Raw genomic sequence first — 27,104 nt, forward strand, 5'->3', positions numbered from 1 at the left:
AAAAATATATTTAAAGAATAATTAAACAAAACACATCCGAATGAGTTGAAAAATTAATAAAAAAATGAATTTTAAATAATTGAACTCTGCCTAGGGGTATTTTTTATATTTTATAAAAAAATATATAAAAATAAATATTAATGGTCAAAACAATTTCCAATGTTTCTATAATGTTGAAAATATTAAAAATACATTACAAAAAAAATCTCTTATTTTTTGGTATTTTATATAACTTTATTTTTAGTCGAACGGTCACCAAAACTGGTCGAAACAGGAATTGGCCAGTGGCCAGTTCCGATTTAACGGGGCAGTTACCAGTTCGATCGGGCGATTTTCCAACCATGCTGAGGAGCCATTAGACGAGTTAAAAAAAAAAGTACTATATATATATGAAGGATGTTTTAGGGGAGAATGACCAGTTCCCATCAAAATCGACAATCCAAAAATAAAAAATTTACTGGATTTTAAAACACTATTTAAGACAAAAGGCATTTAAAAAACTGTTCAAGACCAAGTACAGTGATGTCACGGTACTATGGAAAGCGACCAAAACGCATTTATTTTATCAAGAGGACCTGAGCCCTCTTATTTAAAAAAAAAGTTTATATAAGGGTACTACTTTGTAATGTAGAACTACTGACGTCCATTGGAAAAGGTGGTTTTAATGTTGGAAAACCTTTTGATTAATCATCTCGATATCGAGATGTATGACTATAAAAAATAAAAAGATTTTAAATCTATAAAATTATACATTTTACAACATATTATTTACACCGTCTATTTTCAAGATTGTCATATGTTTATTGATCTATTTGATTTAAATCATTTTTAAAATTTAAAATTTTATAATTAGATATAAAAATAAATTTTTAAATAATCTAAAAAAAAAAATTACATCAAAATTATATAGGATGATAAAATTTGAAAGGCACCACGTATGGAGGCATCCGTATGCGAACCGCACCCCTTATTTAATTAGGTCGGGGAGAAATATACGGTCATTTTCGTTCAATGAACGCATGCAACTTTCGCTATGACCCTTTTTCGTAGGGGATAATTCCCAAATTTGCCGCACCCCTTATTTAATTAGGTCGGCGATAAATATACGGTCATTTTCGTTCACTGGACGCATGCAACTTTCGTTATGACCCTTTTTCGTAGGGGATAATTCCCAAATTTCATCGACATTACGAAGAAATTAACGGGCCAGCACACTATACTCTGTACAAGTAAAGGAAGAGCTTCCTATGTTTCCCTACAACATACAAGTTGTATCTTCTCTCTACTATCGACTTGTCCATATTTTATCACGGGAGTCACTCACCGTTTGATCTTAAAATTGACGTCTCAAAGTATTTTATTTTTAATTTTTTAATACAATTTTTTTTAATATGAAATTTGGTACGTGACACCTTTTTATTGGGACGCACCTATAAAAAATATTAACAATAATTTTTTGAAAAAATATAATAACCAAAATATCTCTTGAAATTTTCTGGGGTATTTTGATCATTTTATTTTATTGAAAATATTGTTTTTATATTTTTCGTTATTGCGAGTTTAATAGAGGAAATGGTGTCCAAATTTTGGTGTCAAAACAATTTATAGAAAAAAAATTAAAAATAAAACAGTGTAGGGACATGACATTGTAATGGGAGCAATCTTAACCCTCTATTAAAAAATAGAGAGTTGGACAAAAGGAGGATAGAACTTAAGGGGAATATAGAAAGCTTTCCCGTAAGTAAATTCCCAAAAGGTAGTGAGGTTTTTTTGGCAGGAAAACATGTTATACACTAGCTTATATTGCGTGGAGTACAAAGGAGTCATCACCGTCTATTTATAGTAACGGACGGCACGGATAAACTCGAGAGTGAATCAGAAGCTTACACAAGGCAGAAGTGCAAATTTAAAAAATTGGAAGAAAAACGAAGTAATAATTGATGCCCAAACTACCCTGGGAGATTGAATTAAAATACTAAAATACCCTTATTCCTAATTCATGAATAAATTTCCAACTAGTGTTTGAGAACTCATGTGAGCCAACTCAGACTCGCACAAACAATTCGGGCTGGCCACTACCCTTGCTACCTAGCCTAAGTATCCCGAACGTAGTGGTCAAGTTTGGGATCTTTAAAAAAAAAAAAAAAAATCCAAAATAACAAATTATAAAAATCTAAAAAATTATTTGTGATATGGTTTTTTTATATTTTTTATGATTTTGGCAAATTGTTTTGGCAAAGATTGAGAAGTGCTTTAGCTATTAATTATTACTTATATTTTTTTTTTTTTTTGGATTATTTGTTTGAGTAATGATCTTATGAAACCCTCTCACACCCATGTGTATAAGATCCCAAAAAATCACCATTAAATTTGACATAGATATCTAGAAAAGTCAAGTCCTACACCCATGTAATAACTTTTATAGAGATCAGTGTCAAATTTAATGGTGATCCTTTGAGATCCTACACATATACGTGTGGGAGGGTCTCATAGGATGATTACTCTTTTTAAAATACCCCAGGTCATAATTTGATTTTTTCAAAGTCTATTTTCACTGCTTATTTTAACTTCATTGTGTTTTGTTTAGCTTTACTTTAAACATATTTTTCACATTTTTAAAAGGGAAATGTTTCTTTACTTTTCATAAAGCATAGAAGATCTATGCTTCTCCTACCATCCAGCTGTTCAATTTTGAGAGTCACTCACTGTTTGATCTTAAATCCGACGTCTTCAAATATTTTATTTTTAATTTTTTTAATACAAATTGTATGAATATAAAATTTGGTACGTGCCATCTTCTCATTGGGACGTACTTATAAAAAATATTAAATATAATTTTCCCATAAAATATAATGACCAAAACACCTATTGAAACTATTAAAGGTATTTTAGTCATTTTATTTTATTAGAAATATTTTTTGCAAATGCGAGTTTCATATAAGATTGGACATCCGAAATTTAGTGTCAAAATAGTTTATCTAAAAATAATTAAAAATAAAATAATGTAGAGATGTGACATTGTGATTGGGTCAATCTTAGCCCTCCATTCCTCCATTCAGAATAGATGGTTGAATAAGGGGAAGTATTTTTAGCCAACTTGCCAACTCAGGCCGAGTTACTTGGACCTTACTGCACTCTAACTCATGCCGAGTTACTTATACGCTCACGCTTTAATATAGACCTTATCATGCTGGGAAAATCGAGATCTATCCGGAAATCGCCCTTAAAGAATTGGGTTTATAATACATTTTATAATTTTTTTATATTACGGTGAAATTAGAAATTGTTTTAGTCATTAATACTCTGTTTTTATATTTTTTTCAATTTTTTTGAAAACTTTTAAAAATACCCTTAGGCAGTAAAATTTATTTTTTTATTAATTTTCAACTTCAAACTTCATTTGAATATGTTTTGTTGTAATCATTATTTATATAGTTTTTATATTTTAATATATTTTTTTGTATCTTTTTTATTTTTTCAACAAATTTTTAATCACTGTTCAGTTAAAATAGTTGAATAAGTCGATTTACCAGTTAAGCTAGTTAAACTGTTTCCATATCCATATTTTAGGTACACTAGACCGTATGCACGATCTTTCCCTCTCGTTCTTAACTATACCAACGGTGACACGTTCGATTTTCACAAAGGAGAACAAAATTTATTTTCCCCACAAGATATTCTACTCATCCGATAGAAGGAGGACCTTAAATTTAGGGGATGAACCTCCTCAACCTATAGATTGACATTAACAAGAGAAATTTTCTATTTGTACCCTTTATATACTTAAAAAAAAAAAAATGTCTAGATATTCAATAGAGACAATATAATTTTTAGACGATGAGATCTAAATATTAAAAAACTCTAATTTTAAATTTTTTTGAGAATAATAATTTAATAATTCTTAAATAGTTCTCAAATTTTCAAATTGAAAAACTCTGACCAAGGGAACAGGAGTAAACTATATTCCGAAGGGAACATAATATACATGCTATTTGCATTTCTTTTGAGTGTGATGGAGTATCTCACGAATATACTCTCTCTCGCAGAGTATTCGTGTGAAGTTGAACAAAAACTCAATTAATAAATTAAAATTAAAGCTACCGTGTGAAATTTACCCAAGAAGCATAAAATTACTATGTGAATCCAGACTAATAGAGCAGAGCAATAATTTCAAGAAGACATATTGAATAAAAGGGAATTTATTTACATAGAATAGGTTCAGATGAATAAACCATTCATTTTTATAACATAAGGCATCGAACACCAAGTTTTTTATCTACTGTATTGCCAAATGTTAGTTTCCAACTTAAAAGATTTCATCTACTTTACTGGAAAGCATTAGTTTTGAATTCAGAAATACATTTTATTTTCATTAAATGGAGAAATACTTATCTTGCAAGATTTTATCCCCAATCGTTTTACAAGTCGAGTTTTACTTCAAAACAGAGAGAGATTCTGATAAGAGTGAAGTCCAAATCGCTTCGCCGAGTGCTAAAAGATATGCAAAGATAAACCAAAAGGAAGAGCAGAGGATTCTTTACTATTTCGGGCTATGAAAAGAAATTTCTGGAAGGAAAAGGTTAAGTTACCTTTGAACCAAAAAGCTAATTCCCAAATCCCAAAAGCTTTGAACCTTTAACTGAGGCAATCAGAAATGATGGCGAAGGGCGTGTCTTCGTTATAGAGTATTGGAAACAGCTCCACTTCTATCCGCCATTAAAGCTCCATTAATTCTAACTTACAGAGAGAATGCGAGAAATAAGTTGAGCCTGCAAAGACGGGCAAGAGCGGAAGAGAGAGGAAGAGGATTGAATGAGAGAGACTTATTTAACGCCCCATGGGGTGTTTATAGTTAGGTTATGAGGAGAGAGAAAGAGAGAGCATTGAAGGGAGATGAGATAAAAAGAGTGAGGGTGTGTGATAAGGTAGGAGGGGCGGAGATTTAACAACAGTCAGAGGAGGGGATATTTTCTTATTTAATTACATTATTTTGCTATTTTGTATTCACTCAAATGACCAGAATCTCCTCCATCGTCACAAGAAATACGAAAATGTTCTTCATTTGTATATTCCAAAAAATGTGGTGGGAATTTAGCTCCCTTAATAACGATCCCATTGACCCGGGATCCGCCCGGTATTCCCAACACAGGTCCCAGTATGAGTTCAATATTTGGACCCAACAGATCGGGTCCGAGTCCAAAACCTAGACCCCAACACTATTTTGGGTTCGGGTCCAGCTGAACTCGGCCCGTACCTGTTTTATTGCCGCCCCTATGGTGTATAATATTGCCGTTTCCAAAGGACCATAACAACCCTTGAAATTATTGATTTTCTAACGATGTCAATTTCTTTGCATAAACAAACATGTAAGAATAGTTAAAGGAAAACGTTTATATAAGGGTGAGGCCCTAAACATTAAATTAAGGTGAACCTCAAAAAGTCACTAGAAGCAGTTGTTTCGATGTTAAAAAAACACTCAAATTTATTGTTAAAAAAATAAAATCTTCACATCGATCGTCTCAACCTCAAGATATATGGACGTGAAAAAAAAATATGGATTTCAAGTCTTGGAAACAATGCATCTTGTAATGCATTTTCTGGTCCGTCAATTTTCAAGAGTTTATATATCTGCTCGATCTACACTATTTTTTAAGATTTAAATTTTATAATGGGCGGAGTTTGTATAGAGCCGAGACTCTAAACAATCAAATTAGAGCCCACCTTCAAATAGTGTCAAGAAATGTGATTTTAATATTGGAAATGTTTGTAATAGCCTTAAAATATATTTTCCATTTTTAATTATAAAATTTAAAGCTTAAAAAATAGTGTATATCGAGCAGATCTATGAAAACTTAAAAATCGACTATCCAAAACTTTGTTACATGATGCACTATTTTCAGAACTTGAAATCTATTTTTTCAAACCTCTTCTAGTAAAATTTTTAAAATAGGCTCTAATCTGATTATTTGGAGCCTACGCTCTATATAAACTTTTTCTTTTTATAATTAGATGTCAGGCCATTAGATTCTTAATACTAAAACAACTTCTTTCGATAATAAATTGGACCGAGTTTGCTTCTTTAGGGCATCAGCATGAAACAAACCACATATAGGTACCCTAACATAACCCTTGGTCAAGTGAAATAACATTCTTATTTAAAGGACTACTAAGAAGAACTCTCTTATGCACGACACGTTTATAAAAAAGTAATATATGAGATTTAAAAAAGAGTCTCTCCTAGAATGTTGTATCATTAATGCTTTTATATATATATTATCATATTAATAAGGTTTTAATTGCGTTCTATATTTTAACACATGTCGTTGAATTTAAACTCACACCATAATAGATATATCAAATTATCAATGGTTTTACCAATACAATTATGGAAGCTTTTGAACATGCATTGTACAACATATTCCTTTTGCATAAAATAATGGTATATATTTTAATTTTATTTCAAATAATAAATTTTTTTTGGCTTTTATGTCATTATTTTTTATTTTAATCTATTATATTTTGAAATTCTTCTATGATTTGTGTATATATTATATTTATAAATGATGATTGTATGGATGTATTGGCGCCATATAGGGTTTTTGGGCCAAAACACGAGGCACTTGGGACACGTACTAGACACAACATCCATGTGGACACCTATGTAACACTGGTCTGTCACATATATAAGATGGCTAATGATATTCACTTGTTGGGGGGACGTTTGATAATTGTGTAAAGTAGTGAAAGTGCCTGACTTTCCTTATTTGATTAGGATTAATAAAAATGGGAGAAAGTTGGAACATAAGTTCTCCCCATTCACTATTCCCTTAAAGAAAATTATTGTTTTGGGGTACCCCAGCACCACTATTTTCAGCAAAACTCACGCTATTAATGAAAGTTAACATTATGACAGTGGCTATATAATAATATATTATAAAATATTTATGCTTTTATATAATAATATACCATATTATATACAATATAATATATTATAATATATATAATAATATTATATATAGTATTACTATTATTATAATTATAGATATATTATATATTATAATAATAATACTATATATAGTATAATATTGTAATAATACATGCTAATATAACGTTTCTGCCGTTTTATTTGACCTTTATTACGTGATGGTCTAAAAATATGCGACATTTATGCGGAGGTCTTTGTCCCCCGATTGAAAATAATAGCACTACAATTTATCAAACAGGTATCAGCTTTCAGGCTACCGATTTTCATATTTGCTTCTCAAACCCTAGGAAAATTAACAGCTCATATACCAAAGTATACGAGTGACAGCCCTCAAGCAGGTATGTCCTAGCAGCATATAATGGCAGCTAGGCTACCTATTTCATGTCTTGATTAGGGTCCGACCCAAACATTTCGAGGGTGACTTAGGTGGCACATACCCAAGTCAATCTACCTTTATTTTCTTTTTTTTGATAGATATCATACCTAAGTCAGTCTTACCCTTTTTTTTTAATATAGAAATTATACCCAAAGCATGTGTATTCCAGCACCACAAAATGGTGAATTGGATGAAGTCGCTTCTCATCTTCTCCAATTTATCGTATAGAAATTTGACCTTAGATGATCCACAATAAACTGTGACTTTAAAGGATGTTATCTGAATTTACAAGGGAATGGCAAGCTTTTGCTAGTCCAGAAGTCCCTTCTCATCTAATGTGTCCAATTCATCGTGTAGCAATTTGACCTTAGATAATCCACAATAAACTGTGACTTTAAAGGATGTTATCTGAATTTACAAGGGACTGTCAACCTCTTCCCCATAGACCAAAGAATATGTCTCTATAGCGTTCCCTGTTAATCTAAGATTTTTACTGTAAATCAAAGCTTATCGGGTCTTTTTATTTTCCATTCGTGTTTTTTGTAAGTTTAACATGGTTTGACTATATGAAAATCCATGTTTTTCTTGCAAGTTTAACAAATATGGATAGAATCCATGTTGTTAACTAATAAGATGCAGGGTTGTGGATATGATGTAATACAGGTCGTGTACGTAGAGAGAGAGTGAAAGTAAGAGAGAGAATCATAATTGGACCTATAAAAATATTAGAAAATATGATGGGAACCATCTAATTTATTTTTTACATTATGGATAACTTATTTCCAAAAATATTTTTATTTGAACATGTATTAGTACGAAATCATGAACTTATAGAATCAACGGTTAAACTGCATCAACAGCAAACAACCAAAACTTGGCTTTCATCTTCATGATGCCTAACAAGGTAAATATCAGCTTTTATATATATTGGGTTCTTCTAGAAACCAGCTAAACAGCATTGTGCTCAAAATCAATTTTTATAAATACTAGAATCAACAAAACCAAGTATCGAAATAAACCCGGTATGTTTGCATACAAAGTCCCAAATGACCCATTATTTAATGTACTCGGCATTTTTAGACACTCAATACCCTTACTCCACCATATAGTAATCTTTTTGTCTAGGGGTATTTTAGATAATTAAATAGAGATAAAATTTAAATTTTTGATAGAAAAAAAAATATTTATTATCTATAATGAAGGATGACATCATTGTGACATCACCCACATGAGTAATAATTGTTTCTTAACCACTAATAAATGCCACTACTTTTTTTAAAGAAACATCTACCATACCCCTCTTAATTAGTGTCCAAAGAAGTTGATTTAAGTTAATACTCATATATTTGAGTACTTTAAAATAATTATTTAACCAACATGTAGAATCATAGAATTTATTCACTTTGACTTCTTAACTGATAAATGCACTTTTGTACACCTTTTACCCGTATGATATATCTCCAGTAATTTACTCAAATGAAATTGATGATTTGATGGTTTAACTTTTTAACATCCCAATGAAAAGTGGTGAGTTCGTACCTATTGCCTTGTTATCCAAAATTAAAAAGAAGGATAAACTTATCTAGATATCATACACATTAGATATACATGTTGATACAAAGTCTCAATAAAATAAATTTCAATAAACATTCAGATGTCCAAGTATTGACACATGTCAACACAATTGCAAGTGACCGTAAACTATCTTATAGTCCTTAAAATCGCCACTTTAAAGTCCCTCTTTATATGATTAGATACTACAAGGCCTTTTCTAAAGTCTACAACTTGAGGCATTAGGCCATCCATAACCCTTTTCAAGGTAGCGGTGTGGAAGGCTTAAATAAATGTCTTTCCCACACGATGACAAACTACATGGTATATCCTAGAGTAAGTGACTCAAGGTCATTGGCCACCCATTTTTCTCCTATCAGAGGTAAATATGAAGCTCTTCATAATGGAGAAAAACAAGAAAAGAGTTTTGAAGCACTGAGGAGTGAAAAGCAATTACAAAAGAAAAGAAACCAAAGATAGTGCAAACAAGCCAAGGAGAAATTCCTAAACCAAAGTAATTGGGAGAGATTCCTTAGCCAAAATCCATCAATAGGGATTATCTCCTTCTCCCTCAATAGACAAAGCATCGCTTTGAAACGCTAATAGAATTATCCCCTAATGAACTGTTACAGACAAATACAAGGAGATTCATGATGGTAGCCTTGACAGGTGAATCATCCCCAGAATGTTCAATACGGGTATGAGGTGGAGATTCAAGAAGAACAACAACCTGAAAGTATGAGATGCTTGTGGTGGTCAAGTGCATATAAGTTTGGCAGATATTTTCAAATTATACTTCAACCATCATAAGTATGACAAGGTTAAAGGGCCCTAACATGTACTAGAATTCTTTATTGCCAATCATCATATATATCTTAATAACCCGTTCTTTCCAAATACTATCAAAGATCAAACATTTGGACTTCTATTCCCACAACATTACATATCTCCCCACATGATATTGGAGGAATCTTGCTAACTCGATATGTTATGAAGACCAATATTTGTCAAGAGGGTTATGACGACCCTTCTATACAAAACATCATCAAAACATATCAAAATGAGGTAAAAATTTGCATGTATGCATAATGAGGCCTTATTTGGCTCTCATCAAAATCTCATATGATCTGGATCTCAATGGATATATCTCCTAATTCACTTATAGCCAGGATATGCCCTGACCGCCATTCCCTACTTGGGGATTGGCCTAAAACCTTTGGGGAAGTCATTTTTGTGGCATTATAATGCTTTTCCCAAAGTTTAATTCATTTTTGAGATGATTTAACCCCTCAACGGTAGCCAAGGCTTATATTTACTAACTAACAAGCACATATTAATCAGCAAAGATGACATCTGGTTACAAAATGAAGTTTATCTTAATCTATAAAAAAATTTCTCATGCAAATTGGACCATTAGATTTCTGACTTAATGCCTTATGAACCATGAAGAGCAGCACTATATAAATCTCCACTATGAAAACAGTTGGACTCCCTACAGTAGTCATAAATCTATGCAAAAGCTTAACCATCGGTCTTATGACATCTCTCCAGATATATGGAGATTTCTAACCAAATTTTGTGGAGGTATCCTCATATTCTCTCTACAAGGTTATCAAACTTTGAGGTCTATAATCTCCTTAGGACAAAGTAGTTAAGCTTGTAATGGCCTGATATGCTACCAAAATTAGCAACAAAAATTAGTCAACTTTAATTAGGTATATCTCCCAACTTTATTAATCCTTTTGAGGTGAGATTTGGTTATTAGATTCATCTTTGAGTCCTTTATCAACATGCAAAATATCAAGTCGAAAGAATTCTTTATTCAAAAATCTGCATCATTTGGAACAGGACATGCTCTCTACACACCTTTGTTTGACCACGAATGGCTGGGGATAATTATTAAGCTGCATAATTGGGAATGGAATAAGGACAAGGTTCTACTTTTTCATTGAGAGAAGGTCGACATATAAACAATGTACATACTACAATAACTGCTATAATTAAGGAGCTAAAATTGGGCTATACATTAACGCCTAATATTGCTATGAATAGATTCCTGAGATTGCAGCTACAAGTATGGTATATTGCTATGAACAGAGTCCTAAAATTGCGGCTACAAGTATGGTAAGACTCCCCCTCAAGTTAGAGCGTGTAGGTTGCAAAAGCCCAACTTAGATTTTAGAAATTGAAAGGAATCACGATCAAGAGATTTTGTAAATATGTCTAGACAAAATCTTCATGGGCCGAATCGATCCTTGTTGTAGCTTCTCACGGACAACATGGCAGTCGATTTCTATGTGCTTGGTGCGCTTATGGAAAACGGGGTTTGCAGCAATGTGTAGAGCTGCCTGGTTGTCACAGCAAAGTGGTGTGGGAGTGGATAGAGAGATGCCAAAATCTTGTAGTAATGATGATAACCAAGTAAGCTCGCATGTTGTGATAGCCATGGCACGGTATTCAGCTTCGACTAAAGATCGAGAAACAGTGGATTGTTTTTTTGTCTTCCAAGAAATGGGACTAGACCCGAGGAGTACGCAATAGCCTGTGGTGGAGCGGCATGTCATAAGACAGCTTGCCCAATCAGAGTCACAGTAAGCACATAGGCAAATAGAGTTCTGACAGGAGAAAAAAAAGACCTTGACCCGAAGTAACCTTTAAATAACAGAGCAACCAGTAAGTGGCATCAAGGTGAGGTTGGTGCATAAATTGATTGAGAATGTTGATAGTAGCATAAAGTTTGGCCGAGTAATAGTGAGGTAAATAAGGTGGCCAAACAGATGCCGGTAGAGAGAAGGATCTAGAAGAAGATCACATGTTGTATCAGAGAGTTTCAAATTTTATTTCATTGGGAGATCCACAAGTTTACAACCAGACATGCCAGAATCCGTAAGGATGTCTAGAGTATATTTACGCTGACAAAGATAAAGACCATGATGCGAATGAGCGACGTCAATATCAAGAAAATATTTCAGGGGACCTAGATCCTTGATATGAAACCGTTGATGAAGAAGTTATTGAATAGCTTGAATCAACGATGCATTAGAACTAGTGATGACAATATCATCCACATAAACAAGAATGAAAAACGAACCTGCTTGCCGCTAGAGAAAAAATATGAATGATCATCTTGTGAGTGTGGGAAACCGAAGTCAAGGAAAGCATTTGAAAATTTGGAAAACCAATTTCATGAGGCTTGTTTGAGACCATAAAAGGATTTATGTAGCCAACAAACCAGGTTTTCCCCCTTTCGACGATATTCAGGAGGGGGGGACAAGTAAACTTCTTCATCAAGGTCGCTATGGAGAAAGGCATTGTGAACATCCAGTTGATGTAAAGGCAAGCCATGGGCTGTGGCGACAGCAAGAAGGACCTGAACGGTAACAAGCATAGCTATAGGTTCAAAGGTATCATGGTAATCAATGCCTTCAACTTGTGTTTAGCATTTGGCAACAAGATGCGCCTTGTAGCGCTCAATAGTACCATCAGAGTTCCTTTTGATTTTATAGACCCATTTGCAACCAATAGGTTTCTTGTCATGTGGTAATGGAACTAGGGACCAAGCTTTGTTATTGGAGAGAGCAACAATTTCAGCTTGCATAGCATCGCGCCATTCCTGAAATTTCATAGCTTCGACAAAAGTGCCAGGTTTTTGGATTATAGCTAAAGATGTGAGAAAAGATAAGTGTAATGGATTAAAATTATTGTAAGATAAAAAATGTTGAAGAGGGTGGTTTGTACCTGAGCCAGCAGCCAAAGAGGGAGATTGAGACTGGGCAATAGACCAGAAGTAGTCTTGAATGTAAGTAGGCTGCTTTCCAGTACGGGTGGAATGATGAAGGGAAGGGTGATGGGGTAGCGGTAGCTTGGGTCTGATCTTGGTTGGTTGGCGTGTGATGAGGTGGTGGTTGTGTGGAAGAGATGTGGGGGTCCTCATGGTCAACGGGTGGTTTGGGAAGAACATGGGAATTATTGGTGGGTGAAGGGAGAAATGTATAGGGAAATATGTGATCATGAAAGATTACATCCCGAGTGACGTATATTTTCTTGGTGGGAATGTCAAAATTTTTTACACCTTTTTGGCCGTGAGGGAATCCGATAAATATGCCGGGTGAAGCATGTTTATCAAATTTATGTTGGATGGATGTATAGCGACCAAAACATAAGCATCCAAAAACCCTTAAATAAGAGAAACAAGGTGGTTTTCGAAAAATAATTTCATGCAGGGTTTTACCATGAAGTACCGGTATATGGGTAGGCGGTTGATTAGGTATACGGCAGTCAATACACATTCACCCCAAAAATCTAAAGGTAAGCTTGAAAACGAAGTGCACGAGCAATATTAAAGAGGTGACGATGATTACGCTCCACAACACCATTTTGTTGTGGAGTGTCAACATAACTTGATTGTGGAACAACACCCAGTGAGTTAAAATAATCAAGATTGGATTTATTAAAGAATTTAGTGCCATTGTTAAATCTAATTTGCCGAATGTGAGTGTTAAATTGAGTCTTAACCATAGCAAAAAAATGTGAAATAAGTCTAGGAACTTCATATTTATTCCGCATTAAAAAAATCCATGTACTATGAGAGAAGTCTTCAACCACAATTAAAAAATAACAGGCACTAGATAAAGATAATTTCTGATAAAGTCCTCAAACATCTATGTGGAGTAATTCAAAACAGGAATTGGAATAAATATAACTAGTACTAAATGGCGACCGAGACTGTTTTGCAAGAGGACAAACATTATAAGTGCATTTATTTGAGAGATGAATACCATCATTTAGGGCCTTCAAATTTGAGGATAAGGAAAGGGCAGGATGGCCTAAACGCCAATGCTAGAGGTCAAAATGAGATCCATGAGTTGCAGTGGAAGCAAAAGGTGAAGAGTGCTCCAAGAAATAATGACCACCACGTATGTTACCTGTCACAATGATCGTCTTTGTCTGCAGGTCCTGAAATACAATTAGAAAAAAGGTGACAGGATAATGAGAATTGTCGGTAAGTTTGCTGATAGAAAAAAGGTGACAGGATAATGAGAATTGTCGGTAAGTTTGCTGATAGAAAGCAAGTTGAAGTAAAAAGAAGGAATATGCAAGACGTTATTGAGTGTAAGGTCAGGGAAAAGGGTCATTGTTCTGATGTGTGCAACAGGGGCATGAAGACCACTAGGGAGTTGAATAGATGATGAATGAGTGGATGTGGTGTACGCAAAAAATAGTGACAAATCAAAAATCATATGATTAGTAGCACCTGGGTCTATAATCCAAGTAGTTGAGGAATAAGAAGTGATTAAACAAATGGATGTACCTACTATTTTTCCAAAGGGTGATTATTATCGGATGGGATCAATGAAAGCAGTTGTTGCCATTGGTTAGCAATGAGTTGTGGTGCAAGAATGGGTTGCTGAGCAAAATCGTTGTTGGTAACAACATTTGCTTGATGATGGTTCCTAATGTTCGCTGGCTGGGGACGTCCAACATTGGATGAGGATGAGTTTGCTGATAGAAAGCAAGTTGAAGTGAAAAGAATGACTATGCAAGACGTTATTGAGTGTAAGGCCAAGGAAAAGGGTCATTGTTCTGATGTGTACAACGTGAATCTGAATGGCCATCCATATTTATTCCAGGTGTTGCAGTGATATTTCGGTTTGTTGTTGCTGAAGTCGGAGACAACAAGTTGCTTAGAAGAAAAGCACTGAGTTGCCATGGCGGCTTGTTCAGGCAGTAGAGGGAGAAAATTAGTCAAGGCGCGCTATCTGTCCTCTTGGAGTAGCAAGGAATATGGCCTATTGACAGAGGGCAAAGGATTCGTAAGTAGTATTTGACTCCAAACAGCGGAGTATGAGTCACTCAAGCCTTGCAAAAATCCATGAGTTGATCCGAGTACTGCACACCTGTGAGAGTTTTCGTGGCACCACAGGAGCAAGCAGGAGGTGTGCAATAAGAGGAGAGTTCATCCCCAAAAACTCTTGAGGATAGTTTAGTATGTAGAGATAGAGTCAGTGCCTTGTGGGTGATTTGAAACCGTATGTCGTATCTCAAAGACATGTGGTGCATTTTTTTGAGAAAATCAATCGCAGAGGTCAATCCAAACGGCATGGGCGTTGTCGATCTAGAGAACGTTGTTGGTTATAGGGGGAATGGTTGAATGAATCAACCATGATTGGATCATGCTGTTACGTCGATCCAAAGATCCAGTTGAGGTGAATCGGATGCGGGTTTTGGAATGGAACCATCTATGAACCCGAGTTTGTTCTTGGCTTCAAGGGCCATAGTCAAGGCACGGCTCCAAGTGGGATAGTTATTGCCATTGAGAGGCTGAGAGACGAAGGAATTACCGAGTTGATCAGAAATGTGTAGAAAATTATGGACATGATTAATCCAAAATAGTTGGTGTTGAGTTTGGAGCGACGGTCGAGGGGGGACTATCGGTGGCCATTGGTGTTGATGGAAGGGCCCAGAAACATGTTTAGCCGGATACCATATTAAGTCGCATAATTCAGAATAGAATGAGGACAAGGTTCTACTTTTCCATTGAGAGAAGGTCAACATATATACAACGTACATACTAGAATTACTGTTATAATGAAGGAGCTAAAATTGGGCTATACATTAATGCCTAATATTGCTATGAATAGCTTCATGAGATTACAGCTACAAGTATGGTATATTGCTATGAACAAATTCCAAAGATTGCATCTACAAGTATGGTAAGAATAATCATCAAGTCCTAAATCTTCTCACATAGAATCAGGACAACTCAAATTAGTTTCGTGTTCAAATTTAAATTTTAGGTTCGCTTAGATTCAAAATGAAATCAAATTTATCTCTGCAACTATACAGAGTTGATTTGAATTTAAAGTTAAAATGAATATCCAAGGGGACCATTATGTGAGAGAATAGTTTGAACTACTTGATTTTGGATAAACAAAAGGAATACCCCAGCATGTCATCAATAAATCACTATAAGCCCAATAATATTTGCAACTATACAGAGTTGATATGAATTTAAAGTTAAAATAAATATCCAATAGGACCATTATGTGAGAGAATAGTTTGAACTACTTGATTTTGGATAAACAAAAAGAATAACCAAGCTTATCATCAATAAATCACTATAAGCATCCCAATAATACAACAGTAGGAGGGGACTGATCGTTAGAGATTGAGGGTATATATATGAAAAATATTGGGTAAACCCATTAGCTCATGGAATAGTATAAGCCCAACGGTCCAGATTGAATCTAGGCCTATCAGATGAACACAGATGTCTGGTAGTGTTTAATCCTTAAATTTTTTCTAAAAATCTAAATCACTTGAAATTTTAGGCGTATGTTCTTATAATCAACCCTCACCTAATAAAAATATACCAAAAAATAATTTAACGAAAAAAATTGACCAAAATACCCCTAAAATATTTTGGTCAATTTATTTCATGTAAAATATGTTTTTGATATTTTTTAAAGATTCATCTATTTTTGATGTGCACACGTTCCAAATTTCAAGTTATATAGATTTGTATAAAAAATAAATAAAATTCAAACACTACCAGACATCCGTGATCGTCGGATCGTAGATTCAATCTGGGGCATTGAATATATATATATGCTAACAAACACTTAGCAGCTATAATGAATAGTAATATAGGTGGAATCTCAGCCATCAGATCTTCATCATGTGGTTCAGAATGCATCTCACTATATGAATTTTAATATTTTTTATAAAAATAGGATCATAATGAAAATTTAGACGTGTGTACTAAAAAATAGGGTGCACAATTAAAATATGTATAAAAAATATTTCTCAGAATATAAAATAATCGAAATACCCTTGAAAAATGATAGGGGTAATTTGATCATTTTCAATTATTGAAAATAATTTTTTGATAATTTTATATGGTGAGAAATAGTGGTAGGTGTATACATCCAAAATTTCATCTTAATAAAATTTATAAAAAAAATATTAAAATTAAAATAGTGATATGTATTTTGAACCACTCAATGACAATCTAACGGCTGAGATTCGACCCTATATTACTATTTATTATAGCTGCCAAGTGTTCGGAAAGTTTAATATATATATATATATATATATATATATATATATATATATATATATATATATATATATATATATATATATATATATAAGGTTGCAACCTTAATTATAGAATTAAGATTGTAGTAATCCACACCATTCATTTTAACTGTATGGTGTAGATTCATCATTATTTGTAAAGATGTGAAATTGTCTTAAAAGCTGCATCAAATCTATATTATTCAATTAAAATGAATGGTTTGGATTACGATAACCTTAAATCTACATTTGAAACTTAGATCAAGAGGAGCATGACATGGACAACATCCTAGCAATTATATCTAGGTATAACGGTGTTGTATGTCCATTTGGAGTTAATATTTTCCATTTCTTTGTATATTTTATTTTTAAGATATGTAATAAGCTTCAATTATATCTAGTGGGCCTACCTTTACATATGAGCCCAACAACCCAAATTAAATCTAGGGATCTAACAAACACGATCTTCTTTCATATTTTAATTTTAATTTTTTATCTACAAATCTAAATCACTTAAAATTTTAGGCATTTATTTTTCTCATCAAGGCCCACCTAATAAAATGTTAAAAATAATAATTCGCAAGATATAAATTGGTCAAAACACCCCTGTAAAGTTTTGGAAGTAGTTTGGTCAATTTATTTGTCACGAAATATTTTTTAGATATTTTTATTGGATTCTCCTATTTTTAAAGATCAAACGTCCACAAATTTAAGTGATTTGTATTTAAAGAAAAAAATTTAAATTCAAATACGAAATACAATCGTGATCATTGCATCGGCCCAAATTGAATATGGGCCGTTGGGCTCATATGCAGACGTATACCCACTAGCCTATGCTAGCATTTCCTATATATATATATATATATATATATATATATATATATATATATATATATGAAAAATTATTCCCAATGCTTATAGGAGAAAATGAATAGTTATTTTGCCTACCCTCATCACCGTCCAAAGTTTATCGCATAGTCACAATTGTCCCGATAGTGTTTTATTTTTCATTTTTTTTCTACAAATCGGAATGACCTAAAATTTGAAGCGTTCGTACATCTTAGTGAGACGCACATAATAAAAATATAAAAAAAATAATTCGTAAAATAATATTGACCAAATACCCCTGAAACTTTTTAGGGGTATTTTGGTCAATTTTTCATGTAAAATATGTTTTTGATAGTTTTCATAGATTCATCTATTTTTGATAACATACGCTCCAAATTCTAGGTCATTAAGATTTATAAAAAAATAAAAAATAAAACACTATCGGGCAATCGTGACCATGCGATGAACTTTTGACGGTAATGAGTGTAGGCGAAATCACTGTTCATTTTCACATATAGGCGCTGGGAAGACTTTTCCATATATATATATATATATATATATATATATATATATATATATATATATATATATATATATATATATATATATACAGCTATTCCTGGCCAAAAATACTGGCAAAAAATATATGTGTTTAAGTAAATTACTTTGATTAAAATAAAAATAGTTTTTCAAGTATTTACAAGAGTAACAAGACATATCTATACTACATTATTGAACCAGAGTTAAGGGTGCACATCAGTGGTCTAAAAAACAGATCGGTGCCCCTGATCGGGTACCCCAAAAACCCATCCGGACCGGTGAATCGACGTTTTGGATCGGGAATCTGGCGGAATATGCAATTTTTATCTCAAAAAATCTTTTAAAAATCATTATAAATCTCTAAAAATAATGTTATTTTAATTTGTAAAAGAATTTAGGAGTGGTGTTGTCATGACCCCGCCCCCTGATCCCTACTGGAGGACAGCAGAGTGCGGGATCTCGACTGGAGGTCGCGAACGTTACTCATGTGGGAGTGGCTCAACACATGAAAACACGAAATCACGAGCAAACCATGAAAAAAAAACTAGAATGAAACCATTCACTAAACAAATAACAATTCAAAAGTATAGTCATCTCATTCATCTGATGTTAAAAAGCATTTACAATTCCTTCTTGGCACTACTGGCCTAAAAATACACCAAATGAGGTACACCACACAATACTGAGACATCCAAAACATACATTGAAAGTCTTCAAAGGATAACTTTTTAACCTCTCGACTTCAAGCTTCAAATCCCCCAATGGTCACCCACCTTAAGCACATGTGTCAACACTCTTCACTCTACAGTTATGAAAATAAGATGGAATGAGCTAACAACTCAATAAATAGATCTACACCATTGCATTCCAACTAGCATGATAGTGATAACAAATACGTAACACACATATACATACATGTACATATGTATCAAATAAAGTCCCTCAACATGCTCCTCAACACTTTAACCAAAATGTGAGAAAGGCAGTTCAATATATATATAATGCATAAGTCACAATCACCTTTCTTAAAGTAGAGTAATAAAGACAGCAGATCACAATTGCAATTAAAAGCTCATGCAGAAAGTGTAAATAAGTCAGGCAATTAGATCTATCTACTCCTGAAGTAGAAGCCACATTGGTCAAGCTAAGCCAATCCTGACCTTGGGACTTCTACCCTCACTCAGGAGAGTGGACCATGACAAGTGGAAGACCCACTTCGTAAGGCCCTCACACATGCACACATCCCCAACGTACTTGGGGTTTTCAATAGGCAGAGGCCTTGCAAGACACTACCCTCTCCTTGTGCCCTTTTGACGAGAGGGCGTTACACTACCATTAAGTGACCCAATACATAGTGCCCACATAGATTTAGGGGGCACGACCCTCCCAACTACTCACATCCTGAGTCCTGTCCTATCATGGAGAGTCAAGAAAAATCACAACTGTCGGCACCATCATTCACACAGTAGGTACCCTTTCATATAACGTAATAGCATCGTAGCTGCCAATACCATCATTCACATAGTAGGTACCCTTTCACATATAGCATAAGCATCATGATACCATTATTCACACAGTAGGTATCCATTCACATATAGCATAAGCATTATGATACCATTATTCACACAGTAGGTATCCATTCACATATAATATAAGCATCATGATACCATCATTCACACAGTAGGTATCCATTCACATATAGCATAAGCATCATTAAGATCATGTAATTCATATCGCAATAGAGCATTAATCATAATCATGCTTCCATGTCATAGCAAAGCATAACTTTATTATCATGCTTGCGTACATGCGCTCATAATTAGGATCCTAACTTTTGGACTATTTATAGTTTGAAGATGGTTCTAAATCAATTTCGTACCAAACATACCTATCCCTCACTTGGGAATGGTTTAAAGACAACATGATTCTGTTTGACCTCTTAAAGGTTCAAGGAAATGATGGTTAACTAACTGCCCCCTGTTGTGTAAAGTGGACAGCAACGTATCCTGCTTCATATTATTATAACATTCAAACCGTAAAGCAACTTATGATGGCTACAAAATAAAAGTTTAAGCCAAGATGTATATCTTTCTAACAAACCAAATTTGAAAGCATTTGGATTCTATTTGATAGTTCAAAAATTCATGGCAAACAAGATGATAGTTCTGATTTTTATCAACACTGCCCGCAGTGACATACCTTCATAAAGCAAGGTATAACTTTCAATCTAGTAAGATTTTCAAAATAGTTTCCTCATGCAAATTTTAGCCCATTTAAATATCTTTCAAATAGTTATGGCTTGGCTGAAAATGAACTTCGTTTGGCTAGCTAAAATCAGTGACTACAATGGTATAAATGAAAAATCTAGAAAAACAGTCAATAATTATATACCTTCCCATTTTGAAACATAACTTCATTTTTGTAAATAATTTTAAAAATAGGTAAAAACAAATATTTTACTAGACTCATATATCTTTCCAATGGGGGTAGTTTGAGGTCAATCGGACCCATTTGGTTATTCAAAAGCCTCCTATAAGGACACGCAAACTTTTGGAATTTTGCAGTGGCATACAACATGTCCCAAGCATACATTCCATGATCTTCATTTCGTGATGAGGCACATGATAACAACCATTCTCTCACAATGTGAATACACACATAATCATGCATAGCATGTATTTCTTATATAATCTAAGAATCATGCATTCATTCTGGACATTCACCATTATCATAGAACAAGAGCCCCAATTTCTAAATAAAAGGGCCTAAGGATTTTCTTACATCACATACAATTTCATTCTCATTTTACATGCATAAATTCCATGCATCCTTGCGACTATCATGCAATGGTGATGGATCCACTTACCTAAACAACAATGGTGTCTTCTCCACTCATATCCTCACAGCTCTCACCCACCCAACTATGGCTGTCCACCGATAGTCACTTCTTCCCACCTTAGTAAGAATGAGTGGTACAGGTGAGGAAGGGGGTGTAAGAACTCTTGGGTTAAGGTAGCTGGCCAAGTGTCACCAAAAGACTATAAAATCTAGACATGTGGCACTCAATCTGCATGCATATAACAAGTGACATACACAACTCATTCAAGGCAGAGACACATTCGACGCTGTACACAAATCCACCTGGCGCTAGCTCTTCCAACTGGCGCTGGCCTCTTCACACAAATCCACCCGGTGTTGGCCTCTTCACCAAGCGCTGGCTCTTCACCCGACGCTGGCTCATCCAACCGGCGTTGGCCTCTTCTCCAACTCACCCTGCGCTGGCTCTTCCAACTAGCGCTGGCCTCTTCGCACAAATCCACTCGACGCTAGCCTCTTCACTAGTCACTGGCTCTTCACCCGGCGCTGGCTCTTCCAACCGGCACTGGCCTCTTCTCCAACTCACCCGACGCTGGCTCTTCCAACCAACGTTGGCCTCTTTGTACAAATCCACTCGGCTTTGGCCTCTTCACCAGGCGCTGGCTCTTCCAACTGGCACTGGCCTCTTCTCCAACTCGCCCGGTGCTGGTCTCTTCACATAAATCCACCCAGCGCTGGCCTCCCTCTCCCGCCATGCCTTCTAACTGGCCAGGAAAAGTTTGGGTCGTCACAGGCGTATCATGCATTTTAATTACTTTGTAAAAATAGGTAATTATTGAGATGTTGTTTTTCTATCTGGATGTCTGTATAATTAAAATAAATAAATTAACAAATAAAATATAAGATTCAGTTATCATTGTAATTAGTATAATTATTAATTACAATATTGTAATAAACGTGACTCAAAAACAAGGATATGACCTTCACAAATAAATAAATTTAATATATAACAATTAGTTTGGATGGAATTGAAAAATATAAATTTACGATAATATTTTAATAAAATTAAAAAGTAAATAAATAAATTCATACTTGCAATGTGAGGTAACTAGTTACAAACACTTCCATATTAGAAGATTAAAAAAAATTAATTTCTCACATAATTTAGTATCACATCAAAGTATCAAACATTTATTAATTTGTTTTACTTATCCAAAATTATTACAACTTAACTAACTATCATAATATATATAGAAATTGAGGTTGTTAGTTTACAACTTTATATTTTATAATTATTTTACTATACAAATAAAAATATAAAATGTCTTACATATCATCTAATTTAAAAAATATTATTTACAATTATAAGAAAAAATAATATATTATATAAATAAATTAATAAATAATATGAAAGATTTGGTTATTAATAAATTAATAAATTTATATTTGTAATGTGGGATAATTGATAAAGCAACTTGAAATAAATTCTAAAGCTATATAAGTTAGTGTTATTTTTCTCTTTTAAAATATCCTCTAAACTTTTTTTGTTTAATATCCAATAGACTAGAAATGGTATTATTATTATTATTATTATTATTATTATTATTATTATTATTATCCTATGAGCTAGTACTAATTTTTTAATCCTAACTAACTAATTAATTAATTATTACTCATATAATGAAATACTCCAATAATATAATAGCTTAATAGAGTTTTTATGTTTTTTTTGTAAGTAAATTTAAATGTTTTTGGTGAAAGATAGGGGTGATGAGCACCCAATTAGTATTTTAAATAATTTTTTTCTTTTATTATCGTCAACTTTAATTGCCACAATCGGACATACAACTTTCTTATTCATGATGGGCATACACCGTTACACGTACACCATTGCGCGTACACCATGTCACTGCAATTTATCCCAAGCTAATAATATTTGCCAGCCTTTTTTCCAACTCCCAGATATGTCCTACGTTGAAGCGATGTGAGAAGAAAGAACGCTATAAAAGAACCCAACGATATTGTTGAATTAAATGTTGTCTTGGCCAGTTGAAGCGAAGTGAGAAGAAAGAATGCTATAAAAGAACCCAAGGCTATAGTTGAATTAAATGTTGCCTTGGCCAGTTGAAGTGCAACGCATGCTGAAGGTTGATATTGGTTGTCAATTGCATGCGCAAAGCTTTTTACGCTGGCGAGGGCGGCGGACATGTAGAGAGGAGGGAAGCCCTTCACTTGTGAAGAATGTGTTGTCAAGCACATTTGAAAAAAGCAATCTGGATTTAAAAAAAAAGAAAGATGGACCCGTCCGGTTTTACCGATACTGGATTTGAAGCGGTATCATCGATACTCGATCCGGATCGTCTGATTTCGGATTGAATCGGCGAGTTTTGAAACACTGGTGTACACATATCACGAAAATAAGAAGTGATTTTAATTTTATGGAGGTTGTAAGAGACATTTTTATTTTAAAGGAAGAGAAAGAAATGACAAGGGAAAAGAGAGAGATGACGTGGGATTAGTAAATTATTATGATCCAAGGGCTCTAATGTTTGAAAATAGTAATAGTATGTGCAACTTCTTAGAAACCTGTTGTGCCCTTCAAATAAATGAAAAACGGATGCATATAGAGAGAGATAAATAAATGAAAACGTTTCTAAAATGGATGCATATAGAGAGAGAGACAAATAAATGAAAACGTTCCTAAAATGGGTGCATGGGCTCTAATATTTGAAAATAATGAGGGTTACTTATGCGTATCCTTGAAATAAATGAAAACCTTTGAGGCTCAAATTCTTAATTCAACACAGTTGGCATGCAGGCATTTGGCTGTCGCAAGGTGGTGATTGAAAAGATAGCCTTTCAATCACTATTTCCATTATAATGTGGGGTGGATATCAATGGCTCTCACTCAGTCACCCACATGGCATGTTATGCAAGTTTCAAAATGTTATGGACGGGACAAGGTCCAAAAGCCCCCCTGTGGAATCAAGCCCGTTCCATAACGTCAATCACAATCGGCTACTTTAGCTGTTATGACACGCATATTTCTAGCGAGAGCGAAATTTCACTAAACGCCCCAAATTCCCCGGTTTCTAAATATTTCAGGAAAACGTTTAGAGCCGACCCTCTAAACCGCGCACCTCAAAAATGTTACGGGTCTTTTCATGTCCAAATATCTTCAAATTCATGATCTCGATGTCGAGATGCATCAACATACAAAAAAAAAATGGATTTCAAGATTTTGAAAGTAGTGCATCTTGTAAAGCGTATTTGAACTGTCAATTTTCAAGATTTTTAAGTTTTCCTCGATCTAAACTACTTTTAAGCTGAAAATTTTATAATTAAAAATGAAATTATAGTTTAAGGCTACCGCAAAGATTTCTTGCATTGAAACCATATTTTTCGATACTATTTGAAGGTTCACTTTACTTTGATTGTTTAGAGCCTCGGCTCTATACAAACCGCACCCTTTACAATATTTAATCCTCACTTTCAATATATTTTACAAAGCAAAACTGTTTCATGCCGGCTGGACCGCATTTCTACATATGGGCTTCAGAAGTGTAAAGCATCCATCTTAAAGATCGATGCAAGTAGGTGTCCCATCAAAAAAGAATAAAAACTAGAATTATGATGGTTTGTTTTTAAAATTTATTTATTTTTTTATATTCATGATCCCATGTTAGTTAAAAATTACACATCCTTAATAATTAAGTCTTGAAATCCATCTTAAATATATATTTATTAAGAGGCCCATCCTTTTACAAAAGCACGAAGCAATGGCAAGAAAGTACAAGACGATTTGAAATTCTCTAGTAACGTCTCCTAGCTCGCGTTGTGCCATCCTTTTAATAGAAAATTAAAATAAAAATAAAAACCACAAAAATTTCAGCATTGACATATTTCTTTTTGGCCCACTAAAATAAAGAAAGATTAACATGAGAGAAAATAAGGGAGAGAGGTTAGCATTAAAAACTCACATAAGAGAGAGAATAAGGGAGAGATGTTAACATTACGAATGCAATGGACCTGGACCTCACCCAGAATGCGACGGGTACACCCGACCCGTACTTGTAAACTGTTTGAGACAAAAATACTTCAAGCCTTATTTGTTTGGGCGTATTGATGATCATATATAATAAGAATTAGTAGTCATCTTGAGCTATTAAGCGACAAATCAGACAGCTTGAAATCTAATGGCAGATGATGGATATATGATAGTAAAAAAAAAAAAAAAAAAGAAGCTCTTAGCAGCTTTCAAAAGGCGTTAGGCGGCAGCTTGGCAGCAACGGCCTTTACATGCTCCTATAAATAGGTCATTTACATGCCCCATGAATAGGTCCTTTACATGGCCCTAAAATTATATGACTATTCAATACCCCGAAAGTGGGCATCCCTAGTTTTGGATTTAACAAGGATATCATCCACATAGTCTTCCATAATATCATGCATCAAGTCATGAAATATGGCAATCATGACCCTCTGGTAGGTTGCCCTAGCATTTTTAAGACCGAAAGGCATGACTCTATAGCAGTATGTCCCCCATTGCGTGATGAAGGAAGTCTTTTTTTGGTCTTCTTTCACCATGAAGATCTGATTGTAGCCTGAGAAACCATCCATGAAGGATAGCATTTAGTGTCCAGCAGTGTCATCAACTAGAGCATCTATATTTAGAAGAGGAAAGTCATCCTTAGGACATGCTTTGTTCAAGTCCTATGGTCAATACAAACTCTGATTCTCCCATCTTTCTTAGGTACTACTATGATATTGACTAACCAATCCGGATAGTCCGCAGGTAAAATAAACTTTGCCTTTAAAAGTTTGTCAATCTCTTCTTTTATCTTCAACTCCAAGTGAGGCTTTTGTCGACGTAGTTTTTGTTTGATGGTTGTTGCCCCTTCAGGGAGTACAAGATGGTGTCGTACCAATTCGGGATTTAAGCCAGGCATATCTTCATAGGACCAGGCAAATATGTCAATGTATTCTTTTAAGAGTGAGATCATCTTGTCTTGTTCTTTTGGTGACAAAGAGCTTCCAATTCTTGTGATCTTCGGATCTTTCTCAGTTCCTAGATTAATGTCTAAGGTCTCCTCAACAATAGCAGTATGACTACCATCAAATCTTGTCTTAAACTGCTCAGCTTGGAACATGAGTTCCTCAGTGGGAGGTTCTTCATCTGCGTCAAAAATTTTATCAGCAGGTGAGTCCTCATTTGTTTCGTTTTCATTTTCTTGACTTCGTTTAAGTTTTCACTGGGTTTGTCAAGTCTGCATTTTCTACAATCGAAAAGGTAATGGTGTTAGAGAGGCTTCACACGGAATGCCTATTTTTTGGCACAGTGACTTGAAAGTGTCGTTGTATCCCCTTGATGGATTCAATAGATAAGGGAGTAATGCTCCAATTTTTAGTAATTTCCCTAGTTTTCTTGGGAGCCGAGGAGGTTGTAGCCATAATATGGGCTCCAAGTGTAAGTCGAGAAAGTTGTCGTTCTAATAGCTCTTCTTATAAAGGAATTTCAATTATGATATTCGGTTTTGGAAGAGATTCGGTCTTTCGGTAGTCAAGACCTTGAATTCCTCTAAGAATAAAACATGGATGCCGAGGAGGTTGAGTTTGCTTTGAAGCTTAGAAGTGTGCAACCCAGCCCTCTTCGATCGTCGGTGTCTACTTTAGCATGAGGGGACTGAGTAATTGCCTCAGCAACACCTTGCCCATTTTCCAAAGCCAGAAATGGGGTAATACCCTTGAGCCAATAGCATATTCCAAGCCGTGCATGAACCGAAATCGTAATGACTACAACAATTTTTCAATTTATCAGACACTTCAGGCATTTAGTGAATCATGACACAATTTTCCTTATATGTTAGAAGTGGGATCTCTTGGATTTTCAAAGTTTTAGAGAGTTTCTTTTTTTCTGCTTTGACTGCA

The 27,104-nt window shown here is 34.3% G+C and overlaps 1 protein-coding gene across 5 annotated transcripts in view; it reads right to left on the bottom strand.

Annotated features, from left to right (window-relative positions):
- The window catches only part of LOC18442378 (Tetratricopeptide repeat (TPR)-like superfamily protein), a 31,751-nt gene extending 26,832 nt beyond the window's left edge, over positions 1-4,919 (bottom strand). For all 5 annotated transcript variants that reach the window (XM_088869956.1, XM_088869936.1, XM_011628014.3 and 2 more), the window contains exon 1: positions 4,590-4,919. The gene's annotated coding sequence lies outside the window, so the exon portion shown is untranslated. The remainder of the gene's footprint in view (positions 1-4,589) is intronic.
- Positions 4,920-27,104: the final 22,185 nt, after the last annotated feature.

This window comes from Amborella trichopoda, chromosome 1 (genome assembly GCF_054954075.1).
Source record: "Amborella trichopoda isolate Santa Cruz 75 chromosome 1, AtrichopodaSantaCruz75HAP2 v2.0, whole genome shotgun sequence".
Taxonomy (NCBI): Eukaryota; Viridiplantae; Streptophyta; class Magnoliopsida; order Amborellales; family Amborellaceae; genus Amborella; species Amborella trichopoda.